At 43.7% G+C, this 19,462-nt stretch overlaps 1 protein-coding gene and 1 long non-coding RNA gene across 7 annotated transcripts in view; one reads left to right on the top strand and one right to left on the bottom strand.

Moving 5' to 3' along the window:
• The window catches only part of LOC139059104 (uncharacterized), a 46,626-nt gene extending 30,106 nt beyond the window's left edge, over positions 1-16,520 (top strand). Inside the window, exons 2-4 of the long non-coding RNA XR_011513913.1 lie at positions 4,412-4,764; positions 14,027-14,175; positions 15,626-16,520. This is a non-coding gene — a long non-coding RNA (uncharacterized lncRNA). The remainder of the gene's footprint in view (positions 1-4,411; positions 4,765-14,026; positions 14,176-15,625) is intronic.
• Positions 1-19,462, bottom strand: part of LOC139059103 (homeotic protein antennapedia-like) — a 368,433-nt gene that overhangs the window by 165,961 nt on the left and 183,010 nt on the right. For all 6 annotated transcript variants that reach the window (XM_070537001.1, XM_070537004.1, XM_070537003.1 and 3 more), the window contains one exon: positions 6,938-7,025. The gene's annotated coding sequence lies outside the window, so the exon portion shown is untranslated. The remainder of the gene's footprint in view (positions 1-6,937; positions 7,026-19,462) is intronic.

The following is a 19,462-nucleotide window of genomic DNA, read 5'->3' as shown; positions in this document are numbered from 1 at the left end:
CTTGACATAAAATTGTAACAGCGCAAACACATGCAGCCTCAAAGTACGAAGGACGAGACACAAGCGCTAGTGTCTCGTCCTTCGTACTTTGTGGTTGCATGTGTTTGCGCTGTTACAATTTTTATGTCAATTATGAAGAAACCGGGCAGCGAATATTATAAGTGTTATAAGCCGCCATGCTCCCGCTGGGTCAAATGAAAATTAATGACGTCGAGATTAGAACCTTTATTAAGTGCAAGACAGTAAATGTGAGTCTGGATGCGAGTGGCATCCGGCAAGTGCGAGTGCAGAGATGTGCAAATACGAATGCACGCTCACTCACGCGATCAAGTACTGCCGTATAGGCGGCATTTAAACGTGTGGTAACTTGGAAAACTCACTAACGACTACACTACTGTGCACTTGCACCCCACACACTCCATGACGTGAGTGTGCATGAATTAGTGTCGGTGATTTCAAGTAAATACTTGTGCGCATGCGAATGAATGTAACGGTGCAGCGACCGTGGGCTTTATTTGCAAACAATATAATTACTCTGCCGCTCATGGGCGCATGCGCATTCACGCACACTTCTACATCGTGGCCTCAGTGTGCGGTGTGCGTGAGTACCGGCGCCTGCGAGTGAATTTCGCCATGAACCCGACAGTGATTGGGTGGGGGGGGGGGGGGGGGGTAGGGTCATGTGAGTGACTATACAGAGCTGGCGTAATTAGTACTTTGTCAGGGCTAGCACTTCCTGTTTTTGCCCTGGCACGCCTGCATTGCGATGCACAGGGACAAATGTAGTTAATGCAGCGTTAGCTTTTGCAGCAGTATAAAGTTAATAGCAGTGCTTATAATTTATAAAAAGGTTCAGAGACCTCGAACCGTACTAATTTACAAAATTTGCGACCAGAAATCACTGATAACTAATTGCTCGTGATTAGACGTTTAACAGAGCGCACAGGCGAAACAAGTAGCGAACACAAGCAGACATTATACCGTCTGTTTACCAGCGCCGACGCGACGACAAAGTTGCAAGCATCCACAAAGGTGGAGGTAAAAAACAAAACACGCTAACACGCAATCTGAGAGAGCCTCTTTAAGGAATTTCCATGGAGCTTTTCTCATGCTAATAGCAGGCAGGTATGGCAGAGACCCAGGGGGGGCAAACTTTCCAACCTCACCAAACCGGGTGTAACCGTACGCGTAAGGTAGCAGGACGGGGAGGGGGGGTGGCTCGACAGGGTTAGGTTGCTACATCAAAGAGCCGTCGTATATATCTACCGCTCCAAACGCGTTTTAATCGGCGCGGCGAGATCTCCTGCCGAACCCGAGAGCGCGTGATTAGAAAACGCCGGAGGTCGGGGCGAGGGAGACCTAATTACATGCCGAGATAGCCTGCCGTGCCGCCAGCGACATTCCTGCTCTTTGGGAATCGTCCCAAGTCCGTCCGACCGAGCATCACCGCAGGGCGCACAGTGGCGGACGCACTTTGACGCGCGTGAAAGCCGATGCACTACTACACGTGCGCTTCTACAGGCGCACAGGCTCCACAAAAGAGGCAAAACGCTGTGCGCTGAACGGGGACATAATGATGCCTGTCGAGTGAGGCGAAGAAAACCAGTTGTGAGGCAGCGTATCGGCGGGTCCCGCCTTCAGCCAGCGAAGTCACCTCGGCGAGCCCAACCCCTTTGACCCATGCATGTACGATCCTCTCTTACTGGCTGCCACGGCTTCGTGATCCCCGCTCCGGGGTGATACCTATAGGCGACGGCCCGTGCGTAGTGTTTACCTCAATTGCGTCCCTTTATAGTTAGACTACGCGCCGGCATTAACCTGAAATTTACGACCTCCAAACCGCAATCTGGTAATATTCGAAATTATTACTGGCTAACTACGGTAGGGTGCTGCGCCTACTTAAGAGTATCCGGCGAGATGATGTGGTGTCCCAACATACATTATTAACGTCTTACTTCTCTCTCACTTTCTATCTCTCCGCTCCAAAAATGATTAAGTGCCATAATGCAGAGTATTAGTTTTTAGAGCCAAGGACGCGTTAATGGTGAAGGTTGCATTCCCCGCCGAGGTTCATTGGCATCTAGATTTTCAGAAGAGCTTGTGCGAAAGCGTGCGTGGGATTTGTCAGTTACCCGGATTATAATACACATGATTGAAGACTTGGAGAGAGAGAGAGAGAGAGAAAGGCAAAGGGAAGACAGGGAGGTTAACCAGAGATTATCTCCGGTTGGCTACCCTGTACTGGGGGAGGGGAAAGGGGATGCAATAGGTGAGAAAGAAAGAAGGATAAAAAAAGGAAAAAAAAAATAAGAAACCTAAGCACACACACGCACGTACACACGAACTGTTTCTGTGGGCACTGTCACGCAACCCGCAAAGGCATTCCTAGTCTTACGCAGTGTCACCGTACAGTCCTGCGCCACACAGTGTACTGTCACAATTTGTCAGAAAGTCCCGTGTCTTTCAAGTATCGCAGCAGCGCCTTCATAGCGGATCGCGCTGATGTTCGCGTAGGCCAGGTTCCAAGGATCTTGTTTTCTGACATTGGGCGCTTGTCCAGTTTGTCTAAGGTGGCTGAGAGGACAGTTCTTTGTGGGTTAAAACGAGAGCACTGACAAAGAAGATGCTCGATCGTTTCGTTGCACCCGCAGAAGTCACACAGTGGGCTGTTGGCCATTCCGATAAGGAAAGAGTAGGCATTTGAAAATGCTACTCCAAGCCATAAACGGATAAGAAGGGTGCAGTCACGTCGTGGAAGCTCGGGCGGAATATGGAGCTGTAAATTAGGGTCCAGAGTATGGAGGCGTGCACTTGTGAAATCGGATGAATTCCACTGGGCTAATGTCAGGTCACGCGCAAGTGCGGCAAGTTTTTTCGCTGCGTCGGCTCTCGAAAGAGGAATGGCAACGCAGTTGACGCCGTCATGGGCAGATCGGGCAGCTGCGTCTGCTCGATCATTGCCATGTATGCCACAGTGACTAGGCAACCACTGATATATTATATCGTGTCCTTCGTCAACTAGTCGATGGTGGACTTCTCTAATCTCTGCGGCGAGCTGCTCATGGGATCCATGGCGCAGGGCTGAGAGTACAAGACTTGGAAATGTTACGCATATGCTACGAGGCATAATAATAGCCGGCACAGTCTACAGATTTGCGCTGTGCCTTCATATATAATCGTCGTTCTTGGCTCAGTAAAGTCTATGCACTGTCTACAAGGGTAAATATTTAGCAATATAATCCAATATCCTTTTGCTGATGTCGTCCGTATACTTCTCAACAAAGCTTGCGGTAAATCGACATTAGTTGACATAAAGGCTGAAGTAGTAAGTCCACAGGCTCCATGTAGACGACATGTAGACATCAAAGAAAAAAGCCTATAGACTTTTTGAAGGTTTAAGCACGCTTTTGAAAGGGGCTACAGTGCATTTTCTTTACTTCGCTACTTTAGATGTCTTAAATCAACACGACCCAGTGGGTTGTAAAGCAGTGTAAAAATGGCTGCCAAAGCATGGGCGTTCAGGCTGGCTCTGTGTCGCATACAGATGTAAACAGGCCATTGCTGCGTGTTGAAGATGGCGGGAAAGACGGAACAGCAATACGTTGTTTGAAAAATTAAGGAAACAAGAAAAAACAAACGCGCAAGCGAATCTAAGAGAACATCCAGTTAATCCTCTGGAATGCAACAAAAGCAATGTATATAGTCAATGAGGCAGTAAATATACATTGCCATGTGCTTGACTCCTTCCCAGACCATTCTTTTCGTACACATATAGCCTGTCGGTACTATAGATTTGACATCAAGTCCCCAACAACTTGCGATGCATTCAGGGCCGGACATCAGTTTTTATGCCTTAAACAATGATAAATAAACTAACAACTACAGCGCGAACTTACTAACGGTCCTCTGTAGATTCGCTTCTCGTTCTCAAGCTAGCATGAATTTTTTGCGGGGCCGTCAAACAAGTGATGATAGAGGACCCATAGTTAAGAGAGCGCCATATATCACCACGCAGACTGATTCATATGCAAGCATGTCTTAAGAGCATTGGCTTTTTTTTTATTCGACTGCTTCATTTCTAGAAGAAAATATTAGCAATGAATTATAACTGTGCACACAGATACGATCACTTTATCAGGAAGTCGACCTAGTTCTCCTAGGCAGCAAGACAACGCAGAGACGAACAAAAAAAAAGCGGCCAAGAAAATAAATATGGCACGCTCAGAAACACACCGACAGGCTAGCCTTGAAATTACTAGCTGGCCAGAAAGCCTCGTTCAAACATCCGCGGCTACGGCAAACCGCGCAGAAAGAGAAGCACGCGCGATCAGTTCGCGTAATCCGACTCGCGTGCACCGCCGAAGAAGTGATACGCGAGACTGACTACGCACGCACGTTTTCCTTTGTGCAGGCCTTCGTGATGGAGAGAGAGAGAGAGAGAAAGATGAACATCGGGCTCAATGCCACCCCTCTAGGTACGACAGATTATCCCCACGGAGCCGCCGCTGGGCCACCGGTTGTTTCTCCCGCCCGGTCCTCGCTCTTTGCGTGGGGCAGCGAGAAAAAAAAAAACAAGATCACCAGGTACGCGTCGGCGGCGCTCATTGGACCGCGCCTACCACGTGACCCGTCTCGACCGGTGCCCCGGCAACCTAGGGAGCTTCGCCGGGTGCGACCGGGCGGCTCACGCCGCCGAATGGATGATGATGCGTCTGGTTCCCGTGAAGCGGCGGTGGCGGCGCAGACACGCTAAGAATTTTGCAAGTGAGTTACCGTTTGTCTACGCGATGTTTTAGAGGATAGTTTTGTTTTTTGCGCCCTGTGTCTCGCTCTCAGGGCACTCGAGCAAGTGTCCCTTTGTTCGCAGAAATGCGCGTAGCTCGTTGAAACGTCGCATCTGCCTGTTCGGAGACACGCAAAACACTTTACCGCGACAGCCGCCTACCGGAAAGATTTCTTCGGAGGCATGAGGGCGCTCTTGCTATTGTATTCCTGTGTACGGGCTGGCAAATGTCCACGCATGCAGTCAGTGTAGAAGAGAGTTGGAATATCGTAGGCACGCGTTGCCGTACTACAACCAGCGCGGCATCCTGTGTTTGACGAAGCAATGAAACTTACAAGCATGAGTGGCGCAAACAGTCGGTGCGTCCACGTAAGCAACCCGCAACGAACAAATTTCGGGCGCGTGTATAACATGCGAAAGTGTCGAAGTCTACGACTATATACTATAGCCAACAGGCAATGAAGCCGAGGAAAGTATGGAGGTAATTACCTGCGAATGAAATTGAAATGCAGAAGATAATGAGGGGAAAAAGGAAAATGAAAGTGGACTAAAAGATGACTTGTCGCCGGGGAGAGGCGAACCCACAATCTCGGCCTTCTTGCATTTATATCGTCGAGATCAAGAAAAGATCGAGCTCCGCGGTATGCCTTCTTCTAGTTGAAGTGTACGAGCGATACCAAGATTCCCCAGCAGTAAGAACCAGATTGAATAAGTTGCGATGCGACAAGAACGCTCACAAAGACCTTTAGCATGAATGCACAATAAAATGAAATAAAGAACAATTTATTTCAGAACCTTGTGACCGACGGTCTTTATCAGGCAGTAAGTGTGTTCTACACCGTGTATATACGCTGCTTCGAAGAGCCAGAAGCCGTATTTTAAAAGGGCTGTCTGCGCTCATACGCAAAATGAGTGAAAGGCTTCGTGATCAAATAGACAAGCTGCGCCTAGAAATACGATTTTCATACGAGAAGCCGACAACAGTGAACACCAGCTTTCTATTGAATTGAACACCAACTTTCTTGCAGTATCAGAAAACTGGTTCGACTTCGAGTGGTTGTTAAGTCATATCTTCATGCCTCTTAATTCATGACTGCAGGTATGAAGAAATGGTCACACGCACGGAGCGCTCGAATATAGAGAGGGATGGGCAGTCCGATTCATGTTTTCTGTTAGTGGGAAACAAAATGGCATTAAGAGGAAGCTTTAGCTCGGGCCCAACTCCTATGCGGCCTATTCAAATACATGTAAAACGCAAAAAAACGTTTTTATGAGACAACCCCTGGACGAATTTTAATGAAATTTGATGAATTTGAGAGATAGAGTTAAATTCTAGTGACTGTTCGAAGCGGAATTTCTATTTATGGCCTGAATTTTGTAAAAAAATTCAAATATTCGGAAGTTCGAAAAAAAAATAGAAGCACAAAGTTTACAAATTCATAGCTCTTTATCAAGAACAGGTATCGTGGTTCTGCAAACGGCGTCCATTATATCACTGAAACCAGACAAATTTCCTATGTCATTTTATATCTTACGTGTATTTACTTAAGGGTTCTGCAAAAGCTGTATTTTCACATTACTAAATTTTTTGAAATTTATGTGTAAGATATCAATTTTGTCCACTTTAGGTGTACTATTATATGCAATTCGCAGAATTGTGTTATCATATTTCTTTCATGAGTTATGCAGTTGTAAACATGATAGTATTGTTTTCTGAAAATTTTCAATTTTTTCCAATTTTTTATAAAAAAACTGACGACCTAAATCAAAAAGTGGAAAAACGTTCACTAGATTTTAAGTTTTCCTTTCAATGTAACAAACTTCTCCAAATTTAGTGCAGTGGTTGCCGAGGAAAGCGAATTCTCCTTTTGCATGTATTGAGACATGAGCACCCGACCTAAAGCTTCCTCTTAATGCTGTTTGTAAAATACATAAGGCAAGCCTGAAAACTCTAATACTCTTGCGTCGTGTTCATTATCATGTCATGTGTAAGATTATTATCTGTTCGCTTCTTACTAAATGCACCACTAAATTAAGATATTCGATGCGATTCGTGTACTGAGAGACAAGCAGCCTGTACTGCTGTCATAGAATGTCCCCAACCTACGAAGTCTCGAAACACAGGCGAAGCTTTTTAGTGGATGCTATACTCACATCTATTATGGTGACTTGCGCTGTTACATCGTCGGTGATCAAGGCCCCACGTTGGTACCTTGACGAAGCGCCTATTACCTCGGCACGGCTGCAATGGAATACAATACACGTTTAGGGAAATCCGCTTGTATACGACCACATGACTACAACGCTTGTCCGACCACAAATATCCTATCAGTGATAGTGAGTCAACGCCTAGAGATGCAAAAGTAAGTTTGGAAGAATTAACATCACTGTCCTAAGTTGGATTCGCGCTATCTAATTAGTTCCTGTCAGAAATGACTAATAAATCATTCACAACACGCTGCAGAGTAATGAGAAAATGGCTAGTCGGATCAGTGGCCACATACAAATGCGCATATGCAAATACACAAATGTTCCAGTGGCCTTTTGCTGAGGGCTATGTGTAAAGCAAACAGAGGTTGTCAGCTTCAGTTGAGGTAGTGTTTCTCGAACATTTGTTGTTAATAGCTCGCAACCACTCACAGATCATTTGAAAACCCTTTGAGGAAGTCATTTCTAACACACAATGATGAAGACGAAGCCGACGTCAAGCTGCTGCGATAGTTACTAAAGAAATATCACATTATAAGAAAGCGCTTGGGTTGTATTGTAAACAGTTGAGATTACGAGCTAGGGAGAAGCGCAGTCGGATAGCTCAAGTAAGGCGCATGCAACAGATAACATGCGATATTGTTAGGGTAAGAGAATGTGTGTGAGCAGATTGCGAGCCATGCAACGCGGGAGGGGCAGTGAGTTACATGCAGTGGTTAGAATAGACATTTGGCAACATGAGATGTTCAGAAGACGTAGGAAATTCAGGAAGGACAATATTTAGTCATGTGCAGTGGAATTAAGTAAGCTGAAAAGGGTGAGTATTATGATGACCTGCAAATGCCATGACTGCATTCGAGGTGCTTTTTATGCCGCTCACATAAATCTAATGAATAAGGTGTTTATGAACGCTTTTTAGTAAGTCGAACTCAGAAGCCTTTTATCTTGTCTGCTATTTGATCTGTATCAGCACGGGGACAAGACCTTGCAAGCATGTCGAAGCAAACTTATCGTCAAATTCTTCCACAAAGAACTTTGAAAAATGGACAGCGACGCTCGGTGACGCGTGGGTACGGCTATCTCGCCAGACGGGGCCTTGAGTTATATCGACGGTTCCCCGAGGTCCGCGAACCGCATAGGGCTAATGGAATCCAAACTGCCGAAAACTAAAGTAACGAAATCGAACGACTTTTCATTACTCGTCGTAAAAGTTACTGATGTTGCATATCGTTTGTCCTCAAAAGAAACAGACTGTCATGGCAGAAATATCGCAAATAAAGCTAATATTTAAATTTCACCACATACTGACATGCAAGTGATAAAAATGTTGTTCTCGTATTCAAGCTACTACATAGTTGAAAGAAACAATTACTGTTATTTTAACAAACACAAACTGGGCACCGGCAATAATGGCCAGGTAGGTAATATCAACTTGAAACTTTCACATACGGATGACTGAGCTATCCACACAGTGCATGTAGTGTGCATCGCAAGTTCCTTGAGCGTGTAAAAGATGTAATTGGTGAGAAGATAAACATGAAGAAGCCCTTGAACAGGTGATTAAACAATCAAACTACTGTATGCAGTCGGTTTCAGTGGAAGCACACACAAACATATATATATATATATATATATATATATATATATATATATATACATATATATATATATATATATATATATATATATATATATATATATATATATATATATATATATATACTTATTCATATTATTAAGCTTACGTACAGGGTGGCTACAAGAACAGGGCAAGGAAGCGGAATTACAGATTACATATGCATTTACAGATGTGCTGCACATATACATTTCACAAATGATCAACTAACAAGCAAAAGAGCCCTTTTGTCGAAGTACTTTTCTAACAGAGTTTGAGAGCACATTCTTATACATTGCTTTTCTGCACAGTATTCGGTCGCATATCCTACAAATTTATTATCTGGGCAGAGAAAGAAAATTGGAACAAATCAGTGTGGCTGAGTGTGAGTGATTGATTCTGATGGCATTGGAAATGCTGGCAACTGTTGTGTCACCGACTTTGCCACAAATAGATTGTTCAATGAGCAAAGACTGCTTACATGAAGTGATATGACACAACAAAGTATCCTGCAATAAAACATTTCTTAAATATACTTAGACAACAGCAGTCAATATAGATAAGAAAACAGCACACAAACCAATCTGTAAGCCACACAGAATGCTGCGACCATAACAATAACACAAAGTAGTGCATACAAATTATTAATACATACGTAAAATACCGCTTTCAGTAAAGAAGGTTATTCAAACTTTCAGATGTGAACACTGTAAACATGCCTTATCCCATGGCCCAAGGAACTTTTCATTGCAGAAAGGACAATTATCAAGGGTCATCAACGTTGTCTACAAAGCAAATTTTTGCGTTTAAAATTTAGGACAGCCTAATAGAACGTGTTTTACATTCTCGCATGAATAGCCGCACGTGCGACACGGCACAGTTGACCGACGTATACAATACAAAAAAGCTACCTGTATACACCACTTCGAGCTCGATCCGAATAATGACAGAACCTATGTCACCACCACCACTACCAGAGATCGGAACCTGTAGATTGGGTTCAGCCCTGTGCAAAATACTGTTGATAGAATTGACGTCAAATCAATAATCTTGTGTTGTAGACTTGCATATTAGTTTTGTTTTAATGTTAGCTTCAGCCCTCCTGAATTTAGTTAGTGTGGCAGGCGCGAAATGATGTGCTTCTCTAGCCATTTTGTCAGCTTGTCTTTCCTGCTATAACGACATGTCCAATGTGGGCTATGCCTGCCAGCAAACGCACAGGGTTTGCTGGCAGGCATCGTTTTCAAAGCTTCTTTATATATGCGTCCTTCTTTCTAAGAAGACAGAATTGCTCACATGGTGAAAAACAGACGTTTTCCGTTTACGTACAGAACGTCAGGAAATATATATATAAATCATTAGAGCAGAAAATTTATGGTTTTTTTAGCTGATCTTGCTTCGGACTGTGAAACGCTTCTGTTGTTTTATGTATCTAGATTTCCTTTGTCACAAATTTATACACGCAAGCACTGCGACAATTAAATTGGCACATTTCATCTTTCCTAATGTATTGCGAATTCAACTGTGGCACGGGAAGCGTTTTCCTTCTCTTTGATTTCTTTCTACTTTCGAAGCACAAATAAATCAAGGAAGCACACTAATACACCAAATACATCATGATACCCAGCTTTGTAATCTGTAACACAGGAATAGGAACAGATCGAGCGCTAGACCACGTGTTCCTTTTTAGTTCATTGCTGAAGTACGCATATACGCAGTGGAAGAATGAGCCTCCTAAGCAAAGCTGTTGATTTAACAAATGGAAGAGTTCTCTCCCACATTTAGGAAATTATCATATGCAGCAGACGCCCATGCATTCAAACTAGAATCTACAATCACGAGGAATTCATGTGAGTACGACCCCACTCGAGAAGATATGTATGATCGCATCCCAGTGGTAACCTCGATTCCAAACTTCGACATAGAATATACACCTGAGAAAAGTTCTAAAGGGTATTAGAATATCCTATGATGCGTTATTGATATTTCTTTTCATTTATGTTAATCTTTCACAAGTCTGAGCATAACCAGGTGCGAAAATCAACAATACTCTGAAGTTAGAACATACCTTTATTACGTGGCGTTTAATGCATTGGGCTACCCCTCGCTTTATGACACTTGTAATAACGACCATGCCTTCCTGCGTCAGTCTCGCGCTGCGGAAACATGCATGCATTTTGATTGGCCGAATCCTCCTGAACATTCCTGACATTACCGGACATAATGCACAATTAGAAATAACGGAAAGAAACAAGGCTTTTCTGCTGTGTGTTGTTACTTTATACAGAACAGGCTAACGCGAGCCATGGCCAAAAGCAAAGGACAGTCCCCGATGTGCCGCGACAAAGAAACTTATGATCGATATCGCCTTGGCACCAGCCATGTAGCAAACACGGCTGTAATGAAAACATGGTAAAAAGGAAGGAGGAGTCGCCGCCGGTCCTCGCCCTCTGTGCAACTCGCCTATGCGCTCCCCCTTCCGGCCTTTCGCGAAGCTGCTGAGTCAGGCGACAAGGGGACCCCATGCGGAGAAGCGGGAAAGCTCGCAACACACGACGGCGTCGCCATCTACGAAGGGAGTCGTGAAGAGCCTGGCGATAAGTACCCGACCGCGCCGAAGAGTGGCGCTGCCAAAGCAACTGTATTTTCTTTTTCTTACTTAATTCGTTTCCTCTTCGAAAAGGAGCCGCGCAGTCTCTTTGTGCACTGGCTGCGCTTGTGTATGTCGGTGACTCCTTGTAGTGGCGTTCCATGCTGATGTTTGCGCCGTTAGCAACGCCTCAACGGCTCAGTGGGCGGTATCGCATGTCCCGCGGTCAAGAACCGCGGAACGAGAAAATGCTCTTGGCAACCTTATTTGAGCTTCTCCCGCCGTTGTTTCGGAACTTGGAAGAAGATCGATTGAGCGCAAACCTTGTAAACACAGTCCTGTGATCTAATTTCTCAGAAAACTGTTTGCAGCTTGAGACTAGATTAGTATGCAGTTCTTGTTTCGCTCCATCCGGGAACTTAAAACACGTCGCGGCAGCTGATATTGGCCTGAGCTCTAGCCCTATATTTGGAATTACGTGCCATGTCCTACTCTACGCCTTTTTTTTTTTTTTCTCAAGCTTCAAGCGCTGACTTGACCGAATAGTGCGTGAAATTAAAAATATTGCGAAACTTCTACTGACCGAGTTTCATTACTTTATTTCCTTACTTGACATAGCTGTTAAGTTGAAGACATGCTTTAAATGCATTGTGAAATTAAATTGCTAGCCGTGCGAGACACTGGCAAGCATTCGCACGGCTCTGCCCGTACCCCTGCGTGGATGTATAAGACTGGCCTAGCGTTGTCCACATTATGTTCAACGTGTGGTGTGTGCGGTGACATAGAAGATTACCTTATGTGCTGTACTCTGTATAACGTGGAAAGGACTGCGTTATTTGGGTCCCTCAAAAAGACAGGTTGCTCACAGTTCTCTTCAGGACATTGTTTTCCCGCGCGGGAAACAGTTGTGTAGGAAGGAAGTTTCTCGCCTTCTTTTAAATTACCTGCAGGACACGGATTTTGCTTCCACATGGTGACCTTAGGAGTGACTATTTGTAATTGTGAGGTCTGTGTCTGCTTTATGTGAATTATTTATTTACATGTTGCTACGCTGCAGCAATTGCCGGCAGCAACCGCAAGGCTAATCCCACCAGTAGCCTACAACCACTCAACTTAACTCAACTCAACCCTGGCAAGATGAATCATGACATACATAGACAACACAGCTTAGCACCATGGTTTCAAATACTCGAAGATGTGTGACTTTTGCATGCCCGTTATAATGTGAACATTCATGTGGCTTCATGCACGTAACGACACGTATATTTGACAGAAACTGAGCTATACTGCTGGGGGACTTCTGTCTGAATGACTGGAGTCGAATAAACTCACCATTTACGCAGAATTATTTGCTACGAGGTTTATGCTTTTTGTTCGCTTTCTGCGAGACAGCTGTACTCGCTCAGAATTCAGGAACGCTAGCATTTTGTAATACTTTCCATCCTGCGGTTAAATATTTCACGCCTTCATTTCATATCCCATGGTTCTTATGCTTCGGATGAAGGGGGAAACATCCTGAACGAATAACTGCCACCTTACACACTGAAAACACGATGGGATTGTTTATGTTTTTGTAATGTTTATAGTTATGTAATGTTGATGCCAAGCAGGGCTCGTCACATTTCCATACCATAAGCAAACAAAAAATGCTACATTAGTGATGACAATTGGGGCATTTACTCGCGCTTGCGTATCGCGCGAACTCAGTATCGCATTTGAACGGTCAGCACTCCTAAATATGTGTTAAATGTGTTCGTGTCAAATTAATTCATATCCTCAACGTTATTCCTTCGCATAACGGGTTGCTGTGTACCTTACAACTTCAATTCAATCGGAAAATCATGCCCACCCCCCCCAACTTGTTGTTTGCAATGACCAAAAAGAAAAAAGAAAGTCAAGTGTACTCACGTTGCCATTCAGCTGAAGGCTAGTAAAACGAATCAGACTAGGAAGTCTAAATCGGGTCGCACGTTTTCACAGTAGACGTCTTTGATGGTTTTGCGATTCACTAGCGCTATAACATGTTAATCTACGACTGCTCTGAAGAGGCCACCCAGAAGTGGACCACATATCGTGGTAACACGGCGGGTTCATGCTTTCAGGAAGGTTTCAAGTAAATTTGCAAGCTTCCGCTCTCTCAAAGCAGCCACGCTGACACAGTGGCGTCGCGTTACTATGGCATCGCATTACTGAGCACTTGATAGTGGGTTCGACTCCCTTGGGCGCCGGCCGCATTTCTGCTGCGGCGAACTGCAAGAAAAAAAAAGAAAAAAAGAAAAAGAAAAAAAGGCCCGTGTACCGTGCCTTGGGTGCACGTTAAAACAAACCCAAGTGAGCAGAATTAACTTGGGGCCCTCCACTGCCACGTTTATTATAACCCACTGTGCAATTAAAGAAATTTAAACCCGATATTGTAATTTTTTTTCACTATCTTAAGTAGACTACAGGGAACGAGATCAACTGCAAGCAAAAAAAAAAAGAGGTGTGACTACGACAAAGCGGCGTAGTTAATTTTCCCAGCATGCGACGTTTCTTGTCTTATAATATTATTCTCTTAAATTTAAGTGAACAAGGGCAGCCGTCACCATTATGAGGCGACTAGATACCTTACTTTTATTTTCTTTATAGCAACAACGAAAAAAGCTAGATCAGTCAAATGTTGCCCGCGAATCTTTACCGTGTTCACTTCTCTCTCTCTCGCTCTCTCTCTCTCTTCTGGTTTTACGTCCTTCGTAAGTGTTCATTTCATTCCATCGTGGTAAGCCGGCATGTAGAAACACTGCGAGTGTAATCCTCCCATCACAACCCTTATTTCTGCGCGATTACGCAGGTAACAACGGCCGACCACTGCGTCCACCGCAGCGGCAAGCAGCGCTGTAAAAGCTGGAGCCGTGACGGAGCCAACAGGTCAAGTTCAGGCAACCCCCAGCGACGCGGGCCAGAAAGCCTTGCCTCCGCCAGCGAAGCGAGCGGGAGGCGGTGAGCGGCCCTTTCCGGAGGCAGCCCTTGCCTGTCTCATAAACTTCGGGAACGGCCCATAAACAGGGTGTTTTACAACCGATTCCTTTCTTTTCCTTCTTCTTTGTGCTCGCCTCGTATTTGCTTTGGCCGCGTGCCGCTGCTTTGAACAGCCAGAGCCGTTCATATCCCCAGTGTATACAGTGCCCTATACGATGTGGCCGTTTGACGGTATTACGTGCGGTTCCCGACGCGATACCGCCGCACCAGGACGCGCTGTCAACAGCTCTAACCGATCGCGAATAAGTGCGCAGAATAGTGGAGTCGGGGCTTGTGTGGTGATTCGCTGTATGGGCGAAAGGATAATACGTGACCCGCGCGAACATCAGCCCTCGGAAGTAAAAAATAAGAAACGTATGCAAAACGCTTCTAGCTTACCCGCTCGTGCCATTAAACCGGCCGGAATATTTAGGAGTGAACTGAACTCTGCGCTTGTCGATGGCTTCCAAATTTGACTATGTGAAAGATGGTATACTGGTAAACAAGTGGCAAATCAGTTCATTGAACGTCACAAAATGTATAAATTCGTTAAGAAGGAAACATTTTTAATCATATTTACATTTTCTTCTTGACAAGAGGGCACCATGGTTTCACCGCTGAGAGACAAGTGTAATTTAAATATGTATACTCGAATGCCCATCCGACAAGAAACATTTTCAGAGCACTAAAATTTTTATTTTCCAAGCGCGTTTAATTTAGGGGCGCTACGCAATGGCCCAGCGGGAAAGCATGTGCAGGAGCCCTGAATTTTTTTAATTATGCGTAACTGTAATAAAATTATTTTTGTCCTTCGCTTGTCGCACGATAAGGCCTACGAAAACTTTTTGCTGTCGGGGTTAACTCATCGCAGAATTTTGTTATCGCGGTACGCGGAATGTCAAGCCACACGCAGCAGCGGGAAACGCAGAGTCACAACTGTTTAATCGCAAGAAAGCTCGCGCTTAAGCGCACGAGGAAGGAGCGATATCCATTCAAGTGACAAACAGTCCACGCAGAGTTCTGAATAATTAATGATAAATCGACTTTTACATACCGTAACCAGTAAGACCGGACTCCCGAACTAAATAAGAACACGGGAATGATTCAGAAGTGGAGTTCCGTAATTTACAATACGCAGCACCGAAACAGGCTTTCCAGGCGCTCAGGCGGTCTCTTCGTGAGCTTAACTTCTGGGCAGGCTTATTTAGAGATGCCGCACATTTGTAGTATCAAACAGCCGATGCCAAATGACTCCGAAACCGCTACATGTTACCTCACTTACAACCATCAGCGTTTTCGAGTCATTCGGCGTCAGTATTCCATTAATTTGTCCTCGTGAAACGCAATAGTCCGTATATTTCCGTGAAGATTTAAGCATCCTGACACACATGCATCTCTTTCACAAGGCTCTCTCACCCTTGCCATTACGCAGGGCACGACGGTTCCTGGATGCGCGCGTATGAACCACAAGCCATTCTTGCAGCGAAGGGCTGTTTGTTATCAGAGAAGGCGCATTCCTTCGCTGGAAGAAGAGTGCGTGGTTCGTGCCTACGTCGAGGTCTCTCTCTCCCTCTCGCCAGCTGGTGCTGTGTCCCGCAACAAGCCGTGTCACGGAGCCAGCTTGGCCGCACTCTACACTTCGAGGTGGTTCCTACAGCTGTTGTAAGACACTGCGATACTGCACCAGCGAAGCACATCAACTTATCGAATTATCAAGCGCACAGCCCACTTCAGTATATGCTCCTCATTTATTTCTTTATTATTTTGCGTACTCCACAGGCATTATGGTGTCTATTTTTGTTTCCAATTTTCTTGGTGTCAGAGTTGCAGGCGTGGTGAGACTATGAGTAGAACATGGTCGATGTGCCAGTGTAGATACGCCACCCACCACAATGCGGCAGTGAAAACGCTACGTGGTGAAGTACGAATAGAAGTGAAACTTACTATGCAATAGGAAAAGTGAGTAATCTAAACGAACTTGAAGAAACGGTAATTAGTTATGCGAATTCTACGCTGTCTATGTAGTCGTATGCTATTTCAGCAAAGTGCCATGTTCTGCCAAAATTCACGCTTTGCTAATGTACACTGGGCGATAACCCTCAAACAGAATACAAAGCTAACGGAAAGTGTCGATTACCGATAACAGCTAGCTGCACGTTTGGGATGTGCAGGCTTAACATCTGAACGAACAAATCCAACTCCAACTAATATGCCACAGGTAACACGTTCTCACAAAGCATGAGAATTCACTGTGTATAAATCATAACAGGGAGAGCGATGTATTTCACCTCAAATTGAACATAAATTCTTGAAGGTCGCTGTTAGGCATGTACAGTCGACCAAAAAAGTTTACGGACCAAGAGACCTGACAAAAAGCGGAATATCTCCGCAGCCTCCAAATGCAGCCGGGTGTTCCCATTTCCAGCCTTTACTGGTATATGCGAACAACATTGTGATGTACGGTTTTACTGGCTACTTTTAAAGGCTGCTCGCATATTTAGCATTTTCTGAGACCCCGTGGTCCGTAAACTTTTTTGGTTGACTGTACTTCATTTATAGCGAATCGCTTTGCTGCGAACACGAAGGTGGCTTCAATTTTGCCCTCTTAAGTCTAGTAACAGGTAAATTAGTGATAACTAGACAATAAGGATTTGATTGGCGATTATCGCACAAAATGTTGGCTACCTTTACAAGTGCTGGTAATCATTTTGTTTCTAGAAGAAATAGAAGAAGTAGTCGCTCGAAGTAGGCAAAAGCAGTCGCTGAGACACCCAGCATTTTGTTTTCCCTGAATACACATAGTACATTTTCTTTTTTTTCAATATCTCCTTAATTCACGAATATAAAAACAACGCTGTCTCAAAAAATCTACCTCGTATTATGCGGATCTCAAGTCTTTCACCTAGAAAGTGATACTGCGTTTTTAGTATGATGCTTTATGTTGTGAAGATGTTCAAATCTCAAAAATAATCTGTTGCACTCGATGCATAGAGAAAAAAAATGTCTTGAATGTACAGCAAATACAGGTAGCAAATTTCACTTCCGATATCGATATTAATAATTATGTGCGACATCTCTTTCAAAAATTTTTGCGAAAATATTTTCAATAAATAGACAAGTACTATGTCAGAGAGACGTTTTCTTGTTAAGGCCTGGCGAACACCCACCGAACTCGGAATCTGAAATGGCGTGTCTAGAATGCATGCAGGTTGAAGTTTTCTGCATGCCTGTTTAAAAATGCCACTTTACATTGAAGAACTCACACTTGTAAACATTTAAATTCGGGGAGAAAGATAATATAGCGAGAAATAGGCCTTGTTGGTGTTCGTTCATCTTGTAATGTGCTAAGTACAACCGAGTAAATCTAACAACACCATAGGACACACTGGGCACACACTATATATATATATATATATATATATATATATATATATATATATATATATATATATATATATATATACATGAGCTTCATCGTTTGTCCATCTCTGATGTGTGCGTTCGTGGTTGTCAATGGTACTAAGCACCATTACAAGACTAAATAAATTCATATTTAAGGGGGACGAGATTCTGTCTTGTATTTCTTCTTGTTTCAGGTGGACATACCTTGCGCGGGGTCTGAGGGGCTCCGAGGTCAACCCGACGCCGCGTGGGCACAAGGACACGTTGTACAACGGAAAGGTAGTGGTAAGTGTTAAGAAAGGGTAAGCTGTTTCCACTATTATATACTCACTGCAAAGGTTGTTTCTTCCAGGTCACAACATTAAGAGCTTTTTTGCATTAACATGACAGCATTAGAAAACCAATGTTTTGTAATATTTCATCAGACGTGCTGTGATTTGCCGCACGGAATGGGCAGAAAAAGCAAACGCACTACTGTGTGGACGCACAGGCAAATGTTTCGCAAACGCGGCAAATCTTGTGCTAGAGACGGTGGTTTGTTAAATAGGCTAATATTTTCAAATATTAACTGTCCTTCTTCTTCACTTGCCCCATCCCAACATATTTATTAGCGCATTGAAGGAATTTTCACATCAGTTCCTTCAACTACACGGCTTAAAAGAAATGTTTCTGACTGGTACGGCAAAGTCATTAGCAAACAGTACAGAGCTGTATAATGGTCTAGAAAAGATTACAATAGTATAACAAAACATGTACGCATGTGATGATGGTTGTGTAGAGAGTGAATTAAAAATAAATGTGGATAATGAAACGAACTCAGAGATTAGAGAGTTTTAGGTTAAGGGGCCCCAACGCTTGCGTCCTCCTAATCTAAACATCTCTATTGCTACATTATGTATGCGAAGAGCCCAGAGTGATAATGGATTAAATAAGCAGAGTGTAACAGATAATTTCTATAAGCTGAGCACGAAAGTTATCTTACAATATTATAGTGTTTTATATGATTCACAAAACAAGTTCAAAACTGTACGCAAAAGCATCTAACTTGCAACAGCCCATATGTACGACAATATCTGCTGGTACATTGTCATGGACGCACACGATAAGGTTATGCATTCATTTGGCAAATAGAATTTCAAAAACTCACAAAGAAAGCAAAACAAGGGCATACCTAACAAGTATATGGCAACATGCGAGTCCCGCAACACAATTCTGTCCAAGAAACCTCCGAGAAGTTGTAACTCGTCGTAATTTTTCCTGTCTCAATAACGAAGTGGAAGGACGTATTTCTTTGCATGAATGGCCTTGTGTTGGAATAATATACAACTGCTTCTCTTATACAATGATCCTCAATGGTTTAACATTACAAAAAAAAAATAATTCAGTGCAGTAGTAACGTTATCTCCCCGTGCATAGGTATCATTATCTTAAATATATATCACAGACATAGCCAGCTGCAGTAGCATTATCACTCATAATTATGCCCATTTCTGTAGAGCCGTGCCAAACGCAATGCTTTCGTTCAATCTGAATCTTGCTAATCTTGTTTTAGCATTATATAATACTGATATTTCTGCTCTCGCTCTGGCAACGACTCAAGGAGTCTTATGGGGAAATAATTTATCCCACGGTGTTTTTATTGCCTCGAGATTAGAGGTGTTCGAATATCGAAATCGCCAAATCGAATCAAATACGAATATTTCAGAAAAACGACCATCTAATATCGATTTTTTTTTAATTCTTAAAGCAATATGAAATAGCAAGTTCGCGTAGAGCCCGTTTCGTAAAAAAGAAAGAAGAAACAGAACACTTTTAACATATTCATGCAATACGTACAGACATCTGAGGAGCTTTTAATGAGAAACAA

The sequence above is a fragment of the Dermacentor albipictus genome, chromosome 4 (assembly GCF_038994185.2).
Source record: "Dermacentor albipictus isolate Rhodes 1998 colony chromosome 4, USDA_Dalb.pri_finalv2, whole genome shotgun sequence".
Classification (NCBI taxonomy): Eukaryota; Metazoa; Arthropoda; class Arachnida; order Ixodida; family Ixodidae; genus Dermacentor; species Dermacentor albipictus.
The sequence above is the reverse complement of the archived record's forward strand: the minus strand, read 5'-3'. Positions and strand labels throughout refer to the sequence as shown.